Consider the following 23,371-nt stretch of genomic DNA (forward strand, 5'->3'; position numbering starts at 1 on the left):
ACTTTTAACAGACATTGACCATACTCTTAAGCCAGGCCGGAATGCATCCCTCCTCGTCTTGAAAGATTTGCTGCCCAATAATTCGGAGAAAACAAATAGGCCTAGCTTGGGTATTCTTCAAAAAGAAATACTGGGCTACCTATTTTCCCAAAGAACTGGTGCATGGGCATTTAGCTTTATTTATTTACTTATTTATGTTTAGGGGACCATGAGCATGTATCTGGGCCGGATTCATGTGAGAGCCTCCCTTCCAGTTAATTATGGGCTTCTCTATTGGGCCTTCATCAGTGGGTTGCATGTTATCAACAAGTGGAAAATGTATTCCGAGTTTCAAAAAAAAATGTGTTCCGTATGATAAATAGTATGCGCTACGTACGGTACGGGGCACTAAAGGATCGAACCGTGCAACGACTTCCAAAACATTATGTTTGTCGTTCTAACAACACATTTATTCAACCAACGGACGAAATATACTACTATTGTACATTGAAAACAGCAGCAGCAGCAACTAGGGCTGGGGGTGCAACAAAAGCAGTAAGCAGGCCAGAAGAGTGAAGACGCAGCTCTCTCTTCCAAACCAATCATCAGCCATCATTAAAAAGGGCTACCAAAAAAGTACAAGTGTATGCATCAAACTAAATAAAGATCCTACTACACCAAGTGTACGCATCTAACTAACTGGCTCAGTTAGATGTTACTATTTTTTTCAAAACGGAGGCAAAAGAATTGCTTCGTCGATTAATTAAGAAGAAGAGAATTGCCTGGTTAATCTATGAAAAACTGGGCTAAAACCGAAGACGTTGCTATTTATTAAGCTGCAATGGAGTCGCATATGGAGAGGAGTGGGAAACTTCACTGGTTCGGGTGCGCGGCAGCACAGCCGCGATGCCGCCCACGGGAGACAGGAGCAAGAACAGAGGTTGAAGAAGGAGCATGGTTGTTGGATTAACATCCAACGGTCCATCTGCTAGAATCATTTGTTGATTAAGTTGACAAAGTTGTGCGTACACGTCCGCTTAGTAGGCCCATAAGTCAGTCACCAAATCTGACGGGTCCCAGCTGTCAACGGGATGAATAATTTTTTCGCAAAACAAGGAGGCACTTCCTTCCATGCGAAGATACAGCCGGTGGGTCCCAGCTGTCAGGTGGAGGAAACATTTTTTTTCAGCTTAGTAAGGAGGAACTTTACTTGCGTGCGACCATGGACCTCGTGGGTCCCAGCCGTTAGGCTATCCACGTAAAGTCCTCTTCCGATGACTCCCGTTTGTTGACCACGCCGCACCGAACGCAACGAGGCGGTGGACAACGGCGAGGCCCCGGACGGGAACGACTCAGAGATGGGAAAACGCGGCAGTGGAGTCGCAGATTGAGACGAGGAGAAGGGTTATAACTGGTTCTGTTGTGGCGTGGGGCTGTTGTCTATGGAGAATAACAGGAGGTGTCAAGGGGTGGAGGGATAGCCTGGCGGGCGGTGGGGTAGCGCTTTGCAGCGATGCGTGCTAAGCTGAGTCGCTAGCCGCCGGAGGCCGGACCAGGCGGTCCCGGCGACGCTGGAGGAAGAAGACGAGAGATTGAAGGTGCATGTCGGCTGTTGGATATAAATCCAATGGCTGTGGATGACACAATCATTTGTTGACCAAATTGACAACGCCCTGCGTAGGCTTCGACCTATTGCCCCACATGTCAGCCTGCAAAAATGTGGCATATATTTAACCCATGTTTTCTAGAATGTACAGTCCATTTGCTGGGCTGGGTGAACAAATAATTTCGCGTCAATCAGGCCCATTTATATTTTCTAAGAAATCCCAGCCCATTTGCACTTCCTTGAAATGCACGTATTAGGTGGGCTCGTTATATATACTACGTCCGTCCGGAAATAGTTGTCATCAAAATGGATAAAAGGGATGTATCTAGATGTATTTTAGTTTTAGATTCATCCTTTTTTGTCCATTTTGATGACAAGTATTTTCTAACGGAGGGAGTATAATGTTATGTTAGAAGGAGCAATTAATATCAAAGAATAAACCAGAGAGGCACATTTATTATATATGTAATTAAGAAATTAGCGAATTATTGCTCAAAATAAAAATGAGCTCGTTATTATTAAATTGGTCCTTAAAATCTTCGCAAGCTTTTGTACGCAATCACCAGGATTTTCCTTGCCTGTGAGTCAAAAACAACCAGGATTTTCCTTGCCAACTTCCGTTAAACATTTACTTTTATAAGTTGGGATGTTTTTATAATGTATATATAAGTCTCTATAAAATATACGATAATAGTAATAATATAAATATATATAATGTGGTTAGAAGGGAAAACATAAATTAGACACAGCATTAATTTTATAAGAGACCTGCGTTTTATACCCCACAGTAGGCATACTAACAAGTTCACGCACAAATACAACAGAAAAGCTAAACATTCATATCAAACTCAGGTTCACAAGACACGTTCATATCCATAGCCAACATTCACAATCAACAACTCAAAAGATTCATATATACACAAGCTCAGCATATCTATGCATCCAAATGATTGATAGATCACACGACAATATTCATACATAATTTACAAAAAGATTCAGATATACACATGTTCAGTATGTTTATGCATCCAAATGATTGAGATCACAACCAATATGATCCATGGACGAACTTTAATTACCTAGGGTACAGACTGGTAAATGGTGTTTAATCGGAGGTACTTCTTGCTAAAATTAGTTCTTGTACGAGTAAACTTTCGAGTACATAAGAGGCAGCACAGACAATCTGAACTTTGCTTGTAGGTTTATCCTCAAATAGTGGCCTCGTGCCGAGGGAGGTTTGAGCAACTTGGCCACTACTTTCATCCAACCAGTTCACTGGGTCATCTTGGTCCTGTATCTCGCCAAAATTCTACATTGAAGACGAGAAAGGAGGCGGTTGAGAAAATGAACCACCCAAATTTTTTGTGCAGTTCAACTAAAATGGAGCATCCTTGGCATGCAGACTGATTAAGTGCCAGATGAATATACGCGTCAACCAACTTGTCCGAAATCTTTAGACTCCATGCCATATAGTTTGCTACCATATGTGCCGATAACCAAAAAGCACAAGATGGGACCAAAGACTGGACAGCGTTTTTCTGGGCTATGCACCAAGCAATATTTCTGGCGTTCACTCTCCTAACACTTGGAGCTTGACAATTGGTTGACGCCGGTTGATACTCGAATGAATATAGGCACTTCTTGTCAACATCGATGCTTGTCTGAGTGAACTTTGGAGTACATAGCAGCAGCATAAGTACCTGTCCATCTGATCATTTTGTGCAGTTTGTCGGTGTACAAAAAGAGGGGTACACTTTTTGTACCCCTATAACTATGCACGGGCAGTCTGAGCCACGGGCACCACCACACCAAGCAAGGCAAGGGAGGTGAGCCAGGGTAAGACCGAAGGTCAAGAGAACTAGAACAACGCCAAGGCCAAGACCATGAAGAGCAAAGGGGACGAAGCGGACTCCCCCGGCAAGATCCTTGCCGGGAGATAGTTCTAGCAGCCCCGGCAAGACCCTTGCCATGGCGACTCGTCCTGCCCCTACGGAGCAAATCACCCTTGAGTCCACTGCCCCCAAGGGGCAAGGATTCGGGGGACATCCCCGTGGCGGCATGCAGATCTTTGTGAAGACATTCAAGATGCGATACGCACTAAGGAGACGACAACCCTTGGCGGGATCCCAGCCGAGGAAGACCACAAGGCCCCCGGCAAGCGCCTTGTCGGGGGTGACAGCAGGCGCCCCGGCAAGGCCCTTACCGAGGACACCCACAGGGCCACCATCAGGCCCACACCGACTAAACCTCCACCATCGCATGCATGCAACTACCGACCCAATCAGCTAAGCAGGCACCTGCGTGGCGGCATGCAGGTCTTCGTGAAGACCCACCACTACGCCACCTCAGCTGCCTGCCTACCTACGTGGCATCGCAGGTGTTGCTGGCCGGGGCGCGTGTCGACACAAGAAGGAGCAGCGACGGACGAGACAAGTTTCTCCGCCGTCCCCGATAAAGCAAGGACACCTAAGCAAGACGCATTAAATGCGCCTTGTCATGTAATGCGAGGGATAACCTCGCATCACTGTACCCTTTCCACCTCCTGTGTGCCACTGTGGCAACCCCTTTTTCTATAAAAGGAGGCCCGAGGCGACCAGAGGGGGGATTCGGCTTTTTGGAGCTCCTCACGCCCCATAGCCAGCTCAAGAACACAGATATACGATCCACCAAAGTAGGAGTAGGGTTTTACGCATCCTCGCGGCACGAACCTGGATAAACGAACCGTGTGCTACCTGTTAGATCCGCTCTTCTCACGACCCCGCGCCCCGCTAACCACGGTAGGGATTCTTGTGATCGCATAGGTGTCGTTCGCGCCGACATCTCTGGCCCTCCAGGTAGGGGGCTGGTTCAGTTGTGATAATCGGCTTTAGCAATTAGTTCGGAGCTTCTTCATCATCATGGCGCCCAAGAAGAAGACGACGGTGGCGGTTGGCCAGTCGGAAGCCGGACAGCCCGTCCCGACGCGGGCGAGCAGTGGACCGGTCGCAGAAAGGACCTGGGGCGCTGCTCGCGAACACCAACACCATCCCAGCAGCCGGAGTTTGGGAGGCGGTGATGTTTGTGCGCCTGGTAACGGGCCACACGTCGCCAAATCCAAAGGCGGAGCCAGGCCCTTCGCGGGTGGAGCGGGGCCTTCCAAGGTCATCGCCGCCCCACCCGAAGGCGATGCAAGGACCTCCAAGACTCCCACGCCAGCGCCAACAGCGCGCTCCTCCCAGGCAACGTGCGATGAACGGCGTAATCATGCCAAAGATCCCGGGCGTCGCCGCGGGAAGAGCCCCGAGTGCCACTCCCGGGACGTAGAAAACCTGCCCACTCGCCGAGGCGCTGGTGAAAACAGCATGCGACCGTGGGGTCGTGATAGAGCTCCTTCTGACATGGTCAGAAGTCGAAGCGTGTCGCGATCCGTGCAGGTTTCGCCGCCACTGACGCCGGCAGAGGCCCTGGCGCGTGCGCAGTTGCTCCTCGACTTTCCTCCCACTATGGGGAAACTCGACGAATGGAGAGCCACTATCCGAAGCCTTGTTGCGGTTGCCAACAAAGACGAACCAAGTCTGGTGGGGCCCCCGGGTCGACACTCCGATGGAGTCCCGCGGACCAGTGGCGGAAAAGCCAGCGGCGCCGCGACCATGGTGCATTCACCTCTCCCCCATCCGGTACCGCGGGCGACGCCATCTCCATAGCATCGTCTGACCCGCGGACCCACTGTGACCAGCGCCAAGTTCTTCGGGAACGAGCCCATGAAGACGCTCGAACCACTATCAAGCGCTAGCGCGGAGCGCGCCACCAGTCACACAGGCGAGCAGGGCCTGCTGTGACCCACCCGGCCCCGGAGAGCCCTGGAGGCCTACCTTACGAGGTAGGCTGTCCGGCTTTTACCCGTGAGCTGCGGCAGTTCCAGTGGCCCACTCACTGCACCTTCAAACCTGACGTTGGCGAAAAGTACAACGGCAAGACTCACCCGTCTGAGTTCCTCAACATCTACACCATCGCGATGCAAGCCGCCGGAGCCCGCGACGATAAGGTGCTTGCGAATTACTTTCCATTGGCTCTTAAACCCAACGCCATGTCGTGGTTGATGCACTTGCCGGTAGACTCTATTTACTCCTGGTCGGATTTGAGCCATGAGTTTGTGGGCGCCTTTACTGGAGGCCACCAAGCCCATGGCCAAGCAAGCGACCTGCATGTCATTCCCCAGAAGGGAGGCGAGAGTCTGCGCAAGTATATACAGAGGTTCAGCCAGGTACAATACAATATCCCTGATGTTCACCCTGCCGCCATCATCAGCGCGTTCCATCAGAACATCCGTAACCGTAAGATGCGCGAAGAACTGGCAATGAACAAGGTGCAGGAAGCGCAAAGGTAAAGCTGTGCTTGCCGTCGAGGGATCTGACGACGCCAGCTCCGCCAAGAAAACCAAGGTAGATGACCCTGGCAAGGAAATTGCCGGATGTGTCACCTGCCGGGCCTTGGCGGCTGCCGAGAAGCCAGGAAACTCCGACAAGCCATACTGCAAGATCCATCGCACCAAAGGCCATGATCTCCAGAACTGCCGACAGGTTGAGCTCCATGCTGAGAAGCAGAGGGCTAAATATGAGAGGTGGGACAAGGAGAAAGGCCAGGACGGTGCTGAGGGGTCCGGCAAGAAGCGTAACGGCCAGGCGGGCCGTTGTGGCAAAGATAAATAGCAGGAGAGGCCCGCCCGGGGCCGTGACAAAAAGCTAGAAGACGATGATCACGAAGAGGACGATGAGTCTGGTGACCAAGAATTTCAGAAAGCTACAGAGGCCATCTGCGTCGATGGCGGCGCCTCGCTGCATAGCTCTCACCGCCAGCTTAAACAGTGGGCGCGTGAGATTACAGCGGCGGAACCGTCGTTTGATGCCCAAAGGCCGCTGAAGTAGTCCAGCACACCTATCATTTTTGACACTAAGGATCACCCTGATCGCACTACTGCAGTCGGGTGCTTGCCATTGTTGGTTTCACCAACAATACGCAACCTCAAGGTGACAAAGATGCTAGTCGATGGCGGGGCCGGTCTGAACTTAATCTCGCCTGCCGTGATCGAGAAATTGCAGATTCCTGATGAAGACCTCGAAGAGACGGGCACGTTTCAGGGGGTCAATCCGGGAAGAAGTCAACCAAAGGGAAAGGTCACGTTGCCCGTGACTTTTGGGAGTGATCTGAACTACAGGACAGAAAGGATTGTGTTCGACGTTGCCAAGATCCCCTTGCCTTACAACGGGATCCTTGGCCGCCCAGCGCTGGCCAAGTTCATGGCGGCGTCACATTACACCTACAACACCCTGAAGATGTCGAGGCCTGTGACGATCATCACCGTCCCATCAGACAAGAAGGATGCGCTAATCTGCGCTGACCAACTCTACCAACAAGCAGTTGCAGTAGCCGCCACTGCTAAGGCGCTTGCTCCTGCCGCTGGAGCCCCGGGAAGGCGAAAGAAGAAGACCGGTGACACCTCAGGCACCCACACCGGCAAGCGCACCTCTTCGGAGTGTAGCGCTCCCGTCGAGGACATGCCAGAGAGCTCTGCCGACAGAAACAAGAAGTCCAGGGCCACACCGCCGGGAACCAAGAAGGTTTCTGTTGAGGAGGACGACACGGGAGGAGCTTTTACCATAAGCTCCACCCTTGACAACAAATAGGAAGACGCGCTCGTCACCTTCCTGCGAGCGAATGTCGATGTGTTTGCATGGCAAGCATCCGACATCCCCGGCGTTCCTAGGGAGGTAATTGAGCACCACCTTGCTGTCTGTCCTCATGCGCAGCCCGTCAAGAAGAAGGTCAGAAAGCAAGCTTTGGAACGACAAGAGTTCATCACAGAGGAGATCCGGAAACTGGAAGCAGCGGGTTTGGTAAGAGGAGTGCTCCATCCAACGTGGTTGGCCAATCCGGTGGTAGTGCGCAAGGCAAATGGGAAGTGGAGGCTGTGTATTGATTACATAGATATTAAAAAGGCTTGTCCCAAGGACCCCTTCCCGTTGCTGCGCATCGACCAGATTGTTGACTCCATAGCTGGGTGTGATCTGTTGTCATTCCTCGATGCCTACTCCGGCTACCACTAGATCTTCATGATAAGGGAAGATGAAGAAAAAATGGCATTCATCACCCCATGTGGTACGTATTGCTTTATACGGATGCCTTTCGGGTTGAAGAGTGCTGGTTCAATGTTTGCAAGGGCGGTCCAGATTGGTTTTGAACCCCAGCTCCATAGAAATATGGAAGCTTATATGGATGATATAGTGGTCAAAACCAAGAACAGGGCAACCCTCATATCAGATTTACAAGAAACATTTGCAAACCTACGCAAGATCAATCTCAAGCTGAACCCTGAGAAGTGTGTCTTCGGCGTCCCGTCTGGCAAGCTTCTCGGGTTCTTTGTGTCACAGTGTGGGATAGAGGCCAATCCGGACAAGATCAAAGCTATAGAGCAGATTGAAGCACCCAAGCGAGTCAAGGATGTGCATCGGCTTGCTGGTTGCGTTGCCGCCATGAGCAGGTTCATTTCCATGTCCGCCGAGCGCGCCCTTCCATTTTTCAAGATTTTGAAAAAGGCAGGCCCAATGGAGTGGACGCCAGAAGCCGAAGCAGCATTGCAAGATTTGAAGAGGTACCTCTCCTCCGCGCCAATACTAGTTGCACCTAGGCCACAGGAACCGTTGCTGTTGTACCTCACGGCAACGAACCAGGTGGTCAGCGCCGCACTAGTGGCGCAGAGAGAAATTGATGATGAGGTAATAGCAGCGACGGAGCCCGATGCCATCGATGCCGAGACGACGCAGCCAATTGAAGTGCCGCCGAAGAAGAAAATGATGCAGCACCCGGTCTACTTTGTTAGTTCCCTCCTGCAGGGGGCTAGATCGAGGCACTCCGGTGTGCAGAAACTGCTCTTCGGCCTTCTTATGGCCTTGAGGAAGCTGCATCACTACTTCCAGGCGCACGAAATCACTGTCGTCACTCACCTCCCTCTACAACGGATATTGCACAATCCAGACGCAACGGGAAGGATCATAGAGTGGGCACTGGAACTGTCCAACTCTGGCCTCAAGTTTGAGAGTACCTCGACGATTCAAAGCCGAGTCCTAGCAGAGTTCGTTCCAGAATGGACCGCGGCGCCTGACGAAGAAACCCAAGAGACTGCTCTCCCCGGCAAGGAGGCAAGTTGCGACTGGATCATGTACTTTGATGGAGCTTTCTCCTTACAGGGCGCCGGGGCTGGCGTACTGCTTGTCGCGCCCACCGGAGAGCACCTCAAGTACGTGATCCAGATGCACTTCCCCAGGGAGGTGTCAACAAACAATACGGCTGAGTACGAAGGGCTGCTTGCCGGTCTTAGGATCGTGGCGGACCTCGGAATCAAGAAACTTGTCGTCAGAGGCGACTTGCAACTTGTCGTCAAGCAAGTCAACAAGGATTACCAGAGCCCGTTGATGAAGGCATACGTCGATGAAGTGAGAAAGCTCGAAGAGTGTTTTGACGGTATACAGGCAGAATACGTTCCCCGAGCGGAGAATGATATCGCTGATTACCTGTCAAAACGCGCTGCCCTCAAGCTACCTATGGAACCAGGTACCTTTGAGCTTCGGCTAACTCAGCCATCCATTGATCCATCAACAGAACAGAACAAGAGGAGAAAATTAGGGCCCGGCAAGTACTTTCCCGCCGAGCTCCCCGAAGCCGCCGGCAAGGATGTTGCCGGAGACACTGAGCCCGCCACAGGACGGCTAGCTCCGAAAGAGCATCAAGCTCTTGCCGTCGAGAGAGCCGCTCCTGTAGCGGAGGAAATGCCTTTAGTCCTCGCCGTCGAGCCCCATGCTCTAGCGTGGGCACAGCATACCGTCCGATTCCTCTAAACAGGGGAACTTCCTGAGGAGCAGGAAGAAGCCGAAAAAGTAGCCCGTCGCTCTACTATGTACCAGTTCGTCGATGATGTCCTGTACAGAAAGAGGCCGAACGGCGTGAAATTGAAGTGTATCCCTCAAGAGGAAGGACTGGGGCTGTTGGCGGAGATACATGGAGGCATATGTGGATCCTAGATCGGGTCAAAGGCCCTTGCCGGCAAAGCGTTTCGGCAAGGTTTCTTCTGGCCCACCGCCCTCCAGGATGCGACGACACTAGTCACCAGGTGTGAAGCGTGTCAGTTCCATTCAAAGAAGCTTCATCAGCCAGCTCAAGCCCTTCAAACCATTCCTCTCTCCTGGACTTTCTCGGTCTGGGGGCTCGACATACTGGGCCCTTTCCCCCGCGTTGTCGGGGGCTTTGAGTACTTGTACGTTGCAATCGACAAGTTCACAAAGTGGCCAGAAGTGGAAGCAGTGAGGAAGGTCACAGCACAGTCAGCCGTCAAGTTCTTCAAAGGACTGGTGTGCCGTTTTGGTGTACCCAATAGGGTTATCACCGACAACAGCACGCAGTTCACAAGCCACACCTTCATGCAATATATTCAAGACCTTGGCAGCAAGGTCTGTTTCGCTTCCGTTGCTCACCCACGAAGCAATGGTCAAGCTGAGAGGGCAAATGCTAAAGTACTGCGAGGCCTGAGGACAAAGACCTTTGACAGACTGCGCAAGAGTGGAAGGCGCTGGATTGATGAATTGCCGGCGGTTCTTTGGTTAATCAGAACGACACCAAATCGAGCCACCGGCCAGACACCCTTTGCCCTGGTATACGGGGTAGAAGCAGTTCTCCCCACGGAACTCATATACGGGTCACCTCGAGTACTCGCTTATGACGAGCTTGAGCAAGAGCAATTGCGGCAAGATGACGCAACGCTCCTTGAGGAAGATCGTCTTCGGGCGGCTGTGAGAGCAGCGCGCTACCAGCAAGCCTTGCGCTACTACCATAGCCGCAAGGTTCATGCCCGAAGCTTTGAGGAAGGAGACCTTGTTCTTCAGCGCGTTCAATCGGCCAAGAATTCCAACAAGTTGACGCCAAAGTGGGAAGGCACTTATCGGGTAATACGAGTCACCAGGCCTGGCGCAATCCGCCTGGAGACCGAAGATGCCGTTCCGGTGAGTAACTCCTGGAACATTGAGCATTTTCGCAAGTTTTACCCATGAGGCGCGGCTTGCCGGGCCCCCCGGCAAGCCACCTTTTGTATGAGCCTTGCCGATGATGCATGTAACCCTCTGTACAAAGCCAGGCGCAGACCCTGAGCATAACTAAATGAAGCACTGGCACCCTAAGTTATAGCATGCATGCTAGGTCGAGTCTCGTCCTTGGTTAGGGTTGATAGTGCTTAGCAGCGACTAACCCCTAGCTTAAAGGTCAAGTGTGCGTCTCTTTGTCTTTCTTTTGTCTTCTTTGGTTCACATGACACACAGATATCCATGCCGAACCACTTGGGGAGAAAAAAAAGAGGAACAGACCAGCATCTAGCCCTCGGCAAGCCAGTATTGCCGGGGGCTGCAAGAGCAAAGATTCACCCACGGTGAACTAGGGTTGCCGGGGACTGCATCTTCAGATAAGTTCTTCATCCCTTATCATGCATTCCATTATGGACTGAGGTATGTGAAACCTTGTTTTCCCCTAAGCTACCGTGCTCCCATAACTCTAGGCCCTAGGGCTCGTTCCTGGGGCCACGTTTGGTCATAGTCGCGGCAGCGAAAGGATGAAACAATGAGCCTGAACCCGCCTCATCCCTGCCTCCGCCGAAGGCGCGAGGAAGGTCGAGCGAAGTGGGGAGACGGCAAGGCCTGTTGCCGGGCAAGGAAATGTTTATCTTGAAGATATCAAGGATTTACTCCTTGTCGTGGGTTCCACCCGCAAACAAATGACCCGGCAAGCATCCCTTTTCATTAAAAAACATTCCACTCAGGTACAGTCCATAGGGAATGAAAAACATGAATGATGGGATTACAAGTTTTAAATTCAACAAAGGCCCGAAGGCTTACAGACTAAAAAGATATAAGGTGCCCGTAATCCCTTTCTTGTCCCTCTCCTCAGGAGGTAGGTCAAGGAGGCGAAAGGGACAAAAGGAGCGCCTAGGCGAGCTACGGGTGGCAAAAGACACCAAGAGAACATCTTGGTGGCCGTCCAAAGGCTGGATGGTAATGGCGGCGCTGGAAGCAGAGCTCGAAGACGAGGCGGCAGGACGTCAGCACGCGTCGAAGGCGTCGGTGCCCGCGTACTCCGACTTGACGGCCTTGCCGCCCGCCCTCTTCTCCCAACGCCAGCCGCCCAAGGAGACGACCCCGAGAAGTTCAAGGAGCCGGCGACACGGATGATGGGGTCGCTGGTGCCGCACAGAGCGGCACCCGACACCTAGTCGGACCCGTCATCCTGCCGCCTACTACCCTCGTCGTCGCTGCCGCTGTCCTCCTCGTCATTCCCGCCCAAGGAGGAGTCTTCACTATCAGAAGAGCTCTCCACGCAGCACCTTGCACGGGTCCCAAAGCACCCAAAGACCTTGATGGAGAGAAGGCCACCCTCCATCAGCATAAAATAGAGAGTGAGCCCCTCCGTCAAGCAGTGGATATGAGCAAACATCTTCCATCCTCGACAAAGATACATCACGTGAGGGGCGGGGAAGTCGACGCGGACCCACGTGCCACTGATCCCGCAGCCCCTCATGTGCAGCCGCAACGATTCCGGTGGATCCAGCTCCATCTCCCGCGCAAATGGAGTCGGGAGACAAAAGCGACGGCACGGCGGCCGGCGCAGCCTGACGAAGAACTCACAAGGGTCATCCCCAACATGGCCCTCCATTGGAGGAGGAGCTGCTAGCGGAGGCGAGGCCGGCGCACCGCCCCGTCCTCCTCTTCCCCGAGCGCCCCGGCCTCGCCCCCTCCCCCTTCCCCTCGCGGCTGGCTCTGCCACCGCAGGCACAGGAGAAGGAGGGACGCGTGGTCGAGCGGCGACCCTTGCCGCCACTGTTGAAGGACCGGGATTCCCTCTCTCCATGACGGATGGAAGGGAGGAGCAGAAGCTGAAGGAAGAAGAAGATGAAAGAATGCGGGACGCCATCCTCCCTCCCGCTCTTTATAAAGGGTCGGGGTTGGGGCTCGGCCGCCCCGCTCGGACAATCAAGATACGGAAGGTGCAGGGAGCCAGGACCGACCCGCCGCCCCAACCAACGACGGCCCGGGTTCCCGCCTCCACCATTTGCCACCCCAGGTGCATGGGAGACATGTGGCGGACGTGCAGAACCGAGGGGGCGGGTGGGATGACCACTCCCCACCCCGTGATCGTGGGGAGTGGACGCCTTGAAGACCGCGCCTGGGCCCCATTCAGTAAATGGGCCGTGCCTCCATGCCTCCCTCCGTTTATGGGGAAGGCGCGAACCGCCCCTTTACTATGATGTGACGCATGCCTGCGGGAACCAACCCCACGCAAGCCGCCCACGTCACACGCGCCTCCCCACGCCGCGCCACGTGCGGGAGTCGTGGGAAGCGCAGCGCGCGAAGAACCTTACCGCGGTAAAAACTGCCCCGCCTGCCCGCGCACCGTTTTTGGGCCTAGCCCAACAATGCGTTGCGCTTATGTGTGGCCCAGGCCCGAGGTCTCCTGTCGGAGTACAAAAAGAGGGGTACACTTTTTGTACCCCTATAACTATGCACGGGCAGTCTGAGCCACGGGCACCACCACACAAGCAAGGCAAGGGAGGTGAGCCAGGGTAAGACCGAAGCTCAAGAGAACTAGAACAACGCCAAGGCCAAGACCACGAAGAGCAAAGGGGACGAAGCGGACTCCCCCGGCAAGATCCTTGCCGGGAGACAGTTCTAGCAGCCCCGGCAAGACCCTTGCCGCGGCGACTCGTCCCGCGCCTACCGAGCAAATCACCCTTGAGTCCACTGCCCCCAAGGGGCAAGGATTCGGGAGACATCCCCGTGGCGGCATGCAAATCTTTGTGAAGACATTCAAGATCAGATACGCACTAAGGAGACGACAACCCTTGGCGGGATCCCAGCCGAGGAAGACCACAAGGCCCCCGGCAAGCACCTTGCCGGGGATGACAGCAGGCGCCCCGGCAAGACCCTTGCCAGGGCCCCGGCAAGGCCCTTACCGAGGACGCCCGCAGGGCCACCATCAGGCCCACGCCGACTAAACCTCCACCACCGCATGCATGCAGTTGCCGACCCAATCAGCTGGGCAGGCACCTGCGTGGCGGCATGCAGATCTTCGTGAAGACCCACCACTGCGCCACCTCAGCTGCCTGCCTACCTACGTGGCATCGCAAGCGTCGCTGGCCAGGGCGCGTGTCGACACAAGAAGGAGCAGCGACGGACGAGACAGGTCTCTCCCCCGTCCCCGATAAAGCAAGGACACCTAAGCAAGACGCATTAAATGCGCCTTGTCATGTAATGCAAGGGATAACCTCGCATCACTGTACCCTTTCCACCTCCTGTGTGCCACTGTGGCAACCCCTTTTCTATAAAAGGAGGCCCGAGGCGACCAAAGGGGGGATTCGCCTTTTTGGAGCTCCTCACGCCCCATAGCTAGCTCAAGAACACAGATATACAATCCACCAAAGCAGGAGTAGGGTTTTACGCATCCTCGCGGCTCGAACCTGGATAAATGAACCGTGTGCTACCTGTTAGATCCGCTCTTCTCACGACCCCGCGCCCCGCTAACCACAGTAGGGATTCTTGTGATCCCATAGGTGTCGTTCCTGCCAACACAGTTCTACTGAAATCACCCGATGTAACGATTTGCCTGCGAGTTCAGGCTCCAAATTACTCCTTTATGAAATCGGCAAACAGTAGCACAATACCAAATTACCAATACAGATGACAGGCACAATAATCAGGATAAAGACCAGTACCAACCTGTGTGAGGTAGCATATCCATTACTATTTCCTTTGACTGGAAGCCGAGATAAGCCAAGCGACTGACAGCAAAGGAAGAAAGCATGCGGAGTTTAGCGACTGATAGGAAAGGACGGAAGCTGTGGAGGCAATGAAGCACCCAAAGTTTTTGTGCAGTTCCACCAAAATCGAGCAACCCTATTGGCACATATATTGAGAGAGTGAGATTACTGTAATAGTGGGACTAGTTTATGAAACATACAGTAACAAATAGAAGCACCCTCATTATCTTAATGGGTAAAGTTAGCAACATAGTAGTTTTGCTTAAAGAGAGGTATTAGTTTATTTAATCAGTGCCAATTAGCTCAACTCAACACTCAAAGCATTTCCATTTATCATAGGTTGCAAAACTTTAACGTGCTATGATAAAGGAGTTTCTCATGACAGTAGCACGATACAAATAGAGATGACAGCAAACTAATATGGATGAAGGCCTTAGGCCCGTACCAACCTGAGAAAAAAGCTTATTCTTGTAGTCCCCTAAGAGATGATAAAGCACTCACTAGAATCACACAATAGTATATATTTTTGTGCACTTCAAATGTATGGTTGAAATCACTCTTGTTTACCAGTGCTGAGATTATATCGAAAGATTATCAAGAACTTCCAGCAGAGTTAAAGCACTGTCTGGGATACAGTTCATTGTATTGTCTTGTGTAGTTCCGTTTAATGTATGATTGGCATAACATGATCCCTGTTTGCACAAGTAGGAACAAGGTGAAACCTTCATTAGCTTAGTGAGAAAGGATAGGAAGACATTAGCATATTACCCAACCAGTAGCATCAAATTCATGATGGACAATACGCAAAACATTGCCTCATTGAACCAATGGCAATAAATTGACATGCAAAACAATAGCACTATTATGTCATGACACTAATAATATTCCCTCCCTGCTCCACCACATGATTCACCTCCATAGACAAACATACACACGTACATGATTCAGCATAGGGTCCTACTAAAGATTTGTTTAACTCCAACAGGAAAATTAGGCAGTAATAAATTAGTTGTACTTAAGTACTCCTAATTAAGTAAGTGAGACAGCAGAAGTGGAAGGGCTCCCTAGAGGATTGTCTCACATCTAAGGTAGTCGTTGTCAGAGCCCTTGAAAGGCCTCGACTGAGGACTCTGGCTTCAGCAAGATCGCCTTGGCACTGTTTATTCTTCTTCTTCCTCCTCTTCATGCTCTGTTTCTCTTTCTCCTCACCAGTTGGTGAAACCTAGTACATGATTGGCCTTCTAATTCAGAATTGGTTTTGTCAGTGAGGGAGTACAAGAGTACTAGTAGAAAACAACATTATTTTCTTATGGCAGTCAGAAAATAGAGATGAACACATGCATTAAATATCATTCTTACCTAAAGGAAGGTTATGGCGCCAATATGGATGATGAGGATTGGATAAGAGATCTCCCTTTGTGCAGTTCCACCAAAATGAACCAACTGTTCCATTCTGACATTCCAGTTAAACAGCACAAAAGTCACTTCTTTTAAGAAGAGTTCTATGCAGTGCACCAAAAGGTCACAACGGCAACCAGGTGAATTGGATATCCCTGTTTGCACAAAAAGGCACGGAGGAAACAGTCAGAGTCTCAAACAATTACAGGCAAAAACATTTGGCTAAACTTGTCATGGCTTATAACAGTGGGTGCACCAGCAGTCCAGCACCATGTACGTAAACAGGGGCATAAAGTGGTGATTCATAGTTTGTTGCCCTGAGAAACAAACATCCAAGAAACATATCTGGGTTGGTCCCATTTTTGTTCACCCTAGCCACCTACTCCTATGTGTGGATAACAAATCTAGTCCTGGCCATACCACTATGTACAGCGTTACCCCTATATTTCCCTTTTCGACCAAGAGACCAGTTGGATGACCAGTCTGTACTACTTTCACCCCCTTTCCTTCCTGTTTGTACCAAGTCCGATGTACATACTAAATTCCCCCACCCCCACTTTATTTCTTGTTTGAACCAAGTACTCCCTCCGTCCGGAATTACTTGTCATCAAAATGGATGTGTCTAGAACTAAAATACATCTAGATACATCCATTTGAATGACAAGTATTTTCGGACGGAGGGAGTACAAGATTCGACTCCATGAAGTAGCTTTACCTCTAAAAATAGAAAAAAATATGTGACGTTGGACCATCCGATCGAGAGGGGCTGACAGGTAGAAAATGATGCACATGCAGCGACGTAGCGAGCTGGGGAAGTAGAGCTAAGGCGGTTTTGAACGAAGATATACCTGAGGGTCGTCGGGATGTGGATAGGTGGGCGGCGGGAGGCCGGATCCGCCCACAGGCAACGAGAAGGGATCGGAGGATCTCCTGCACCGGCGCTCGGCCAGAGATAACGGTGCGGCTGGCAGTGGGTCTCCTCCCTCACTGTCGACGACGGCCTAAATGCTGCCCATCCTCCCCTTCACCGGCGGAGGGGGATACATCCGGATCTGTAACCAGCTGTGAGGATAGAAAGCCAGTGTTTTTTGAAGGGAGAAAGACAGTGTTACTACCCCTATCTTGTTTAAATCGGGAGAGGATGAGAGTGTGTGAATAGAGCAACCCTAGCAAGCAAGCGCGGAGGCTCCGGCCTATATATACGCAGTGAGCAACCCTAGCAAGCAAGCAACCCCTATCTTCGTCAACTCGTACAAGACCGAGAAATTTGATTACTACAACACCCTCTCCATCGCGAACTGAGCTCCGGTGCCTTAACTGCACCTGCCTTTGGCTGCATGACAGGAGGGCCAACAACCTGTTGGGCCCACCTGTCATGGACGCAAAGGTAGGAGCAGTAAGTTGAAGCTTTCGCTATCCCTCCTGCACGAGGTGGACAGACATGCAGCAGTGGATTCGATACTGTAGAAGAGGCGAAGAGCCAAGCGCAACCCGAACATGGCAGTTGCGAACGCTCGCGTGGTGTGGTTCCTTGGAGTACTAGCCAGGCTCTTGCATGAGACAAAATTGCTATTGTTTAACAATTAAACTCCATTATCCATTGGTTGATACTCATTCTGCATAGGTCCATGCGGTTAGCACCATTTCCTCCTGGGGTCACCAATGTTTATTTGATAATTAATAGCATTGCATGCAATGAACTAGCCATTGCAAGTCATTAAAAGCATGCTCACCTCTCATCTCTTATTGGTTGATATGTCAAGAAACAAGGTAGAAGTTAATGCACCACGCCTAAGTGTTTTGGGACTATTTGGTTTTCGTAAGATGACTTACACACCTAGACGGAGGGAGTAGTATAGCCCTGTAAACTAGAAAGGAGTATTTGCCTTTCTAGAGATTTCAACAAGTGACTAGACTACACCGTGTGTAGTACTCCCTCCCTTCCGGTTTATAGGGCTCAAATCTCAAATCTCATGAACCAAGGCATTCTGCGATTGGAGGAATGTATCTCGTACTTTACAAAACTACCCTAATTAAACTCATGCATTAATTACGTAGTTCTCTCATTTTCCTCTCCGCCTTGGTTGCGGTGCACAATATTGAGCACTCCTATATGACTAGCCGCTCTATCTACATGCGGGACATTTCAAAGCATCCAGGCCCGCATGCCATCCACCAAATCACAGCGAGGTGCTACAGTCGAGAGTCACCTGTAACCCCGGTGTGGCCGTCATGACCCGTCATATCACAAAACCCACACCTTTACCAGCAATGGTAAGGTGGCCTCCAAGTTGGACTGGACGAAGCAACCATCATTTCACTGGAACGCTCGTTCAAGCCCTTTCTTCCCTTTCTTGAAGAAAACCTCACTCCAAGCTACTCACTTCTACCATTTTTTCTTCTGTACCGACGAAGGAAAGGTGGGCGAATCAGTTAAGCTGCTATATTTTCATTCCAAGAATCTTCTTTTTGCGAAGCACCGACCGATTCTCACATCCTATTCTTTTCCCGTTTTCATTGCGATTGTGGTTTCCTTTCGATTGCTTTTTGTTTGTCAGTTCATTGATGTATCCTGGAGCACTAGGCAAAGAGTTGCCGGCGGAGAACCCACTAGAGACAATGATCTCCAGGAAGCGAGCACCGACCAACGAGTTGACCATGTTGGCGTGCCAACCCATGGAGACGAAGAACTCCAAGAGACAAGCATTGGCCAAAGAGTTGAGGGCGTTGGCGGACGAACTCCTCAAAGGAAGTTGGAAGAACAGCAAGGGCTCCACCGGCCTACCCCGGGAACTCTGATTGCCACCTATGTGAGGCTCAAGACCGAGTTTGAGGAGATAGTCGCCGTTGAGAAGCAGTATTCCCCTGGCAAGGTGATGGCCCCCATCGAGGACGAGGAGATGGCCCCCGGAGGGATGAGATCCCCCGGTGAGCTGCAAAAGGTAAAAAATAATGGCTTATTACCATAGTTGTGGTTTTTGATTATTTGCAATGTGCTTGCTAATATGTTAGGGTTGTGCAGGTGCCGGTGGACATCCTTGATGATTCCGATGTCGTGGCCCGTCCTGTTGGCATCGCCCCGGAGATCGATTCCGATGCCGCTGTCCATCCTATGGACATCGCCCCAGAGATTGATTCCGATGTCGCGGTTAGTCCTGCGGACAACGCCCCAGAAATCGATTCCCATGCCGCTGTCCATGCTGTGGTCATTGCCCGAGAGATCGATGGCAAGAAATAGTTGGTCGCGCTAATCCTTCAGGGTAGTTTGCATTGCCCTGTGTTTAATTACCAGAACGATGCGTGTTATCAAACCATCTTAGGGCTAGTGCACTGTCTTGTGTGGGCAGATCTTGCTACTTTTGTTTGATAGTGAATCATGCGATGAATCATGCGAACCCTCTCCAAGTTATGGAAATAGATGTATCCTCACCAGCTTTTGATGTAATATATGGCATGATTAGATGTAAGTTTGAACTATTTATCATATCAGCAGGGCTTGTTTGATGATTCTTGGTGTTAGTAGGCTAGCTACTATGCGAGCTATAGTACTTGCAAAACACTCACCGAAGAGAAACGTTGGGGCTGATGAGCTCGTGGTACGCTTATACTTATCCCTCGTCGATCGACCAATGGCCCTAGCTTCTAAAATTGTAGGCTTAGTGATCGATGACCTAGGCGGGCTAGTTTGGCCTAGTGGGTTTCAGTGATATGACGTGCAACACAAAATCATAGCAGTGCAGAGACGTACTCCCTCCGTTCCAAAATAGATGACCTAGGCGCGCTAGTTTGCCCTAGTGGGTTTCAGTGATATGACGTGGTACAGTGTCTTCCAGTCTTCGTGTGTCACCGACAAAGCCGGGAAGGAGAACGACGGCGTCTGGCCAGCATGTGAGAATTAGTAGTACTAGTAGTTAGTGTGTGTGTGTGTGTGTCTGAGTACGAGCATGTACCAGTACTACTAGTTACTACTGTAGTTTTTAGAGCAAATTACCAGTACATTAGCGTAGACTACATGGAAAAAATCCTATCCTAAGCATCAAATGGCATCTCTTTCTCTATAGGAATTGAATTGCATGTCATCTCACTTCCTACGATTTTCATATTCCTATCTTATGAACGACAGGAGGCCTCAGTTGGAGTAACTACTGTAGCTAGCAGTACTGCTGGTACAGTAGTTTTCTTCAAGAAGCGGAATTCAACGAAGTCATGATGGTTCCTTCATCCAAGCAACTTCAAAGTGGGAAGTGGGCCTGTGATTTGACGGCTCATTAGTCATTGTTACTGCGACGCGACGACCTGGGTTACTCCCTTGGAGTTCTGCGTGCATGGCAAGTGGACTAGGATGGTCAACGCCCCACATGTTGGCGAACGGAAGTATTCTTTCTGATATCGAGGAGCAAGGAAACCGCATGGTACAGTATCACTGCTGATTGGTTCGAAAAAAAATAGTATCACTGTGGATTTATAATTATTTTTTATTTCTGATGAATGCTAGCGTTTCAACTCTTACGACGAAGGGTGCCAAACACGGCACGTGCTGGATGTCCCATACGTTAGCGAAAGGAGTGGGACATGAATAGCGTGGTAGAGTCCAGCGTAAAAAAACAGTGTGGTAGAGCGTCTCCACTTGTTCCACTTCTGGGTCGGAGACCGCACGTAGTAGTACTTAGTGGTATGAACGATACAAAGTGCGGCCTGGAGACAAAGACACGTCTAGTTGGAAGGTCTCGGGGCACATACACGTAAACAAATATAAAAGTTAATATGTGCCTCCAACTAATATAGTAGTAGTAGAGTACTTAGGCACGTACTCCATAACATCACCGTGCATTGCACGTACAACATTTAGTGGTAGTACGTAGTAAGAGACAAATGCCGCCCAAGAGTTCCCTTCTCGACCTACTTTTGGGTGTTTAGTAGAGTGTATGGAGGGTGCATGAGTCCACACTAGTTTAGCACAAATACACTAGAAGCATGCTTGAAGAGAGCATGCATGAAGAGGGGTGTTGAGTTGAGCATGCATGAAGAGGGAACAACTATGCTCAGACGAGAACACAACCAAACACACCCTATATGCCACGCATGTTCATACCATTTGAGCCTTTCTACTTCACTTACTGCGCTACATTACTCAGGTTCGTACGTCCACTCCTGGGTACATGTTCATCTCGTAGTTCCAGTCCCACGTGTTCTTCATATAGATGGAACGATCCTTGCATAACACGTGCACCTTGATGCTAGATGTCTCGCGTGTTCGCAAAAGGATGAAAAAGCTCACGTGAAAAAATAGAGTGGAAGAACATAGATTCCGGACGACCGAGAAGGAGCAAGGAACCTCGTGGTGGAGCATCTGCACTTATAATATTTAATATTATTCAGTGATATAAAATTAACCAATCATCTCCACAGTGGACTGGAAGAGTACGAAACAAGGCAGCCCAGTGTAGTATCATACTAGTACATGGCTAACCCACGCTATCACCATATTTCTTGGCTTACGTGCGACACCTATCTCTAGTACTCCAGCAGCCTGTATCGCTTCTCCCTCCTCGTCTCTATCAAAGTGCGGCAGGCTGGTGTTTCTGCCGTCTATTGAGGTCAGTTAACTATCACATGTTAGCGACATGCCAAGAGCATTATAAAAAAATTCCTTTCACATTCCATTTTCAAAAAGAAAAAACATCCTTTCACGTACGAATTTGCATGTATGCTTTGAGCAACTTGCATGTCCTATACTTCTCCTGTTTGATACTCTAACTTAGCTAGAGGTTAGACTAACTCATGACAAACCCTGAACTAACTGTAGCCAAAGAGGTGTTTGGGTGACAGGGTTAGATTGACAATAAATGCACTTCATGGAGAGAGAAAAGTGATTTTTCAGTGGTCCCAATGAGAACTATCTCCAGTTAGCACCTCTTGGGTGGGATAGTTTTTTTTGGTGGGTTCAGTGCAACTTGCTCCAATTTAAACCCTCATGCTTGGATAGTTTAGGGCTATTTGAGCCCAACTAGCTCAAACTAACTCTAACCCATGGATCCAAATAGGGCCTATGGCCAGTCTCGACGCGGAGCAGTCGCGTGGACCGGGAAGCGGCGCTCTCTCGGCCGTCGCACCACTTCAAAGCCGGCGCCAGTGAGAGGTCACCTCCGCTCTGGCCGGGCATTAATGCGGCACTGACGCTCCAGGGCGATGCTAACCGTTTCACGTGAGAAGCGCGGCGCTGGCAAGGGAGTATAGGTTTTGAACCGTTTCAGGTGTAGTACTGGTAGTTTGCAAAACCACTCAATTATTGCACTCAGTTTCCTAAGAAATTGTGGTAAAAAACGTTACTCCACAGCCCGCTTCCCTTCTCCTTCCTCTTCCACCGCCCGCGCACGTCCGCGGGAACCGACCGGTCAACCCTTATATAGGAGTGCTAGCACAAAAAGATGCATGCATGACCACTAAAATTTCCATATTAAAGCATCGCTCCGGCGGGAGTATGGCGTATGTTGTTACCTTTCGGCCGGCCCATGGCTCCGGGCGACGACGACCAGAGAAGAGGCGGTGGGAGGGGAATGAATGCAGCTACTATTTGGGTTCGCCTTCCGGCTTAAATAAATGCGCAGCATCACGTGTACCCGCGGGTGCACAAATTGTAACATACGTGTCTGCTTAAGTGGGCGTCACGTAACTTGTGTGTGTGTGAGAGAGATTCTGAGAGACAGAGTGCGTGTGTGCGACTCTACTCTTCAGACATGTACTCACCCTTTTGCATCGGGATATAAGTATAATGGTATTTACTTTAGCTAGTGATTTACGTGGCCATGTTAACATGGTTGTGTCAAAAAAATGTCACTTCCTGCTCGTGATTTGCGTTATATAATTACAAGCAAGATTCTCGTGCATTGCATGGAACATCAATATGCATTTTTTTTACAGAACACCTGTTGTGATTGACCCATGCAGGAGTAATCCCATGTGTAAAAACTAATGATATCTCAAGAATTTTATCGGAAAACTGGTATCTCGAGAATGTCATCGAAAAAATGAAAGATGAGAGATAAGGCGAGGAGGAGTGGAGCGTGGTGGTGACTGGTGGTCGGAATGGGCGGAGGCATGGGGATGGACGGCGCTGGCAGGCGGCAGCGGCCACCATGCATGCTAGATTGTTCCAGAGACTTATTCCTTTTTTAATTGCTGAGCAATGAGGTTTCGAGAGATAATGATGTGGAGAGGGGTGCCGGTATCTTTTGTAAAATTATCATAGTTTGCTTTCTATCCTCAGATATAGATCATATGGTCTGTATTACAAGATGGCAGGCACACCATCACCACCAACTCGTTTTTATAAGGGTACAGATGATAAGTTTGCTGACTACTAAAGTAAAGTGGAATTTATCCATGTTATGCAAGTAAATAAAGGTGATTGTTTATCATACGGGTTAGGTTGGATGAAGGGTGGTAGGAACAAATGCTCCGCCTATAGCATGTGTGTGAGAGATGGAGTCTTAGTGTGTGTGTGTGTGGGGTGTGTGTGTGTGTGTGAGAGAGAGAGAGAGGAGAGAGAGATGGAGTCTTAG

The sequence above is a fragment of the Triticum dicoccoides genome, chromosome 2A, assembly GCF_002162155.2.
Source record: "Triticum dicoccoides isolate Atlit2015 ecotype Zavitan chromosome 2A, WEW_v2.0, whole genome shotgun sequence".
Taxonomy (NCBI): domain Eukaryota; kingdom Viridiplantae; phylum Streptophyta; class Magnoliopsida; order Poales; family Poaceae; genus Triticum; species Triticum dicoccoides.